The sequence below is a fragment of the Podarcis erhardii genome (genome assembly GCF_964252035.2).
Source record: "Podarcis erhardii genome assembly, chromosome: 14".
In the NCBI taxonomy this organism is placed as follows: Eukaryota; Metazoa; Chordata; class Lepidosauria; order Squamata; family Lacertidae; genus Podarcis; species Podarcis erhardii.
In genome coordinates, this window is record NC_138503.1 from 18,371,270 (window position 1) to 18,374,829 (window position 3,560).

The window sequence follows — 3,560 nt, forward strand, 5'->3', positions numbered from 1 at the left end:
TACGTGTTCTTCTTGTTCTCTTAGTCTGTTCCACTGTTGAGCAGCTCTTTCAGTCAGAAAGTTCTTCCTGGTGTTTAGTCAAAACATCCTTTCTTATAACTCGGGTCGGGTCCTACATTCTTGAGCAGTGGCATAGGAAGAGGGGTGCGGGCAGCCCCGGGTGTCATCCCTGAGGGGGGAGACAAAAAATAACTCCCGCACCCACCGCACGCCCCTTCCTACACCACTGCGGGAGCACTCTCCCCTCGAGTGATTTCCAGAAACCAGAAGCATTGCTGCCTCCAACTTTGCAGGCAGAGCACAGCCTTTATGGCTAGTAGCCTTTGACAGCCCTCTCCTCTCCATCTTCCTCACCTGCTCGCTTTGGTACAGTAAGTCTTCACGGAACCGGGAGAGTCCCAGCGCAGCCAGCTGGGAAGAGAGCGAGGCTCCCCCTGGAGGCCAAGAGGGGCGGCGGGGATATTCTTGCCAGGTTTCAGCTGCCTGGAAGGTTTCGAAGGCTCGGTCAGGTTGAAATGGGCTGAGGCTGCTTGGGACAGGTTTCCACGAGGGCTTTTCTGGTATTGTCGAGGGCGGTGTGGGAGTGAGTTAATACTACCCCCCCCAAAAAAAATTTTTTTTATTGATTTTCACAGAATTATAAACAAACAGACAAACAAACAAACATAAATCATAACCTTATTAAAATTGCACTTATTAACATTGTTAAATGACTTCCTCGCTTCCCCTTGGTTGAATTTCAATGCATATCCTTTTAACGGTTTTCCAAATCAGAGTTCTTATAAACTTAACGTAATCATTTAACATCCTTATATCTTTTCATTTCGAAATTAAACATATTAAACATCACTTAACTAGTATAAATTCCTAAGCCAATCTGATACCTGCAAGCATTTCCAATTAGTTTAACAAATTTAACTAAATAATCGTTAAATTTTGTCCATTCTTCCTGATACTCCTCCTCCTTCTGGTCACGGACTCTTCTGGTTAGGTTGGCTAGCTCCGAAAAATCCATCATCTTCAAGTGAGTTAATACTTTTTGCTGGGTCTGGGTTGCTCTGGGTTTTATGACTGCATGGTGGAAGCTGCCTTTGGAGGCTCATTGCCCTAAAAAGTGGCTTTTGAATCTCTGCAGAAAGCCAGAAACCCTCCATCCAGCCCCATTTCTTCCCTTCTCCATAAGCGGACTGCATTCCTCTCACCACCATCAGCATACGTCCATCCACAGTCCAGCCGCTGGCTCCTATGGAGGGGGAGGGCTTAGGGAACTGAAGGGAAAGAGTTTGGAGATCCACACAGGTGAGCATGAAGGCAGAGGCATAGCTAGGTGAGGCGGGGGGGGGGATACTGGGAGTCACGCCACGGGGCCTGCAGCGTGCCTGAGCCATCTCTTGCAGAGGCGCAATTAGTGCCAGCACCGTCCGTTAAGAGTTTGGGTGTAATCTTCAACACCTCTCTTTCCATGGAGGCACAGATTGCAGCTATAACAAAGGCGGGATTTTTCCATCTCTGCCAAGCTAAGCAGTTGGCTCCTTATCTTTCTCACCCTGACCTAGCCACTGTGATCCACGCGACGGTCACCTCCAGACTGGATTATTGTAAATCGCTCTATGTGGGGCTGCCCTTAAGACTGCCCCAGAAACTCCAGTGGGTGCAGAATGCCGCGGCGAGACTCCTTACGGGGTCCTCACTGCGAGATCACATTCACCCAGTGCTATACCAGCTGCACTGGCACCCAGTGGAGTACAGGATCAGGTTTAAGGTGCTGGTTTTAACCTTTAAAGCACTATACACCCTAGGACCCTTGTACCTACGGGACCGCCTCTCCTGGTATGCCCCACAGAGAAACTTACGGTCTTCAAATAAAAACATCTTGAAGGTCCCAGGCCACAGAGAGGTTAGGCTAGCCTCAACCAGAGCCAGGGCTTTTTTGGCTGTGGCTCCGACCTGGTGGAACACTCTGACACAAGAGACTAGGGCCCTGCAGGACTTGACATCGTTCCACATGGCCTGCAATACAGAGCTGTTCCACCAGGCCTTTGGCCAGGGCACAGCCTGACTCCCTCCTTTGGCAATCTTCACAGAACTCTAGCCCAATGGTTTGAATTACCGTATTTTTCGCTCTATAAGACGCACCAGACCACAAGACGCACCTAGTTTTTGGAGGAGGAAAACAAGAAAAAAAATATTCTGAATCTCAGAGGCCAGAACAACAAGAGGGATCTCTGCGCAGCGAAAGCAGCAATCCCTCTTGCTGTTCTGGCTTCTGGGATAGCTGCGCAGCCTGCATTCACTCCATAAGACGCACACACATTTCCCCTTACTTTTTAGGAGGGAAAAAGTGAGTCTTATAGAGCAAAAAATATGGTAATTTTATAATGAAATGATTTTAGAATGTTGTATTATTTTATTGTTAGCCGCCCTGAGCCCGGCTTCGGCTGGAGATGGGGGGGATATAAATTTAAAAAATTATTTATTATTATTATAAGAAATTTCCATCGTGAAAAAATGGTTTTAAGTGCTTATGCTCACAATGTTAAGTAAATAAACCAGAAAATAATACCTGCAACCATATCTTATTTTTCCTTCTTTTAATCATTTCAATGTGTGTGTGGGGGGGGGGTGACAAGAAATTTTCCACACCGGGTACCACCTGACCTTGCTACACCACTGCCAGAGAGGAGTGGTTGATGGAGATGATGGACTATGTCGAAATGGCGGAATTGACTGGGAAAATCATAGACCAGGAAGAGAAGAAATTCAAGAAAGAATGGGAAGACATTATAATGTATTTAAGAGAACACTGTAAACAACTAAAAACTTTGGCAGGATTAGAGTAATACTTGTAAGGTACAAAATACAATGGAAAAATGGTTAATAACATTTCTAACAAGATAGAGAAAATAGGATAAGCTGAAGGAAAAGGGGAAACCAGGGAAAGGCGGTGGGAAGTCAAGGGATTCTGAGAATCCTAAATGTGATGGTGAATAATGTGTTTAAACTGAAATTTGTTATGTAAAATTTAATAAAAGTATTTATAAAAGAGAATTGTAGTTAAGCAACATCTGGGAGGCCACAGGTTCCTGCTGTAGACTTTCTGCACCAAGCCAACAAGTCCTTCTCCAGCTTTATGAATCCTTGCCAGCTGGAATTTCTCTTTAACTGTTATCCTGCCACTCCCCTACATGCACACACTTGCTGTAATGAGCAGAAATCCAGAGATGCCACACAACAGGCAGTATACAGGGTTGATGTGTGGGAGATGCTGTGTCCTCTGCCTTTGGGAATGTCAAGGTAAATATACTGCATGTCTCCGGGGTGTACTCTGGCAACCCTCTGGAGTAGGAGAAGAAGCGGGGGTGGGGGGTGGGGGGCAGAACAAATCTAAAAGCCAGTAGGATTGTCACTTTAAAAAAACCTATTAATTGCCCTCTTTCAGTGTTCTATTAGCCCCCAGGCAGACAGAAATTTGGAGCACATCAAGCTGCCAAGAAAGGCATAAAAATGCCAGTCTCGATCTGTGTAAGACTTCCAGGCAAATGGTCTAGTACAGGTAAATT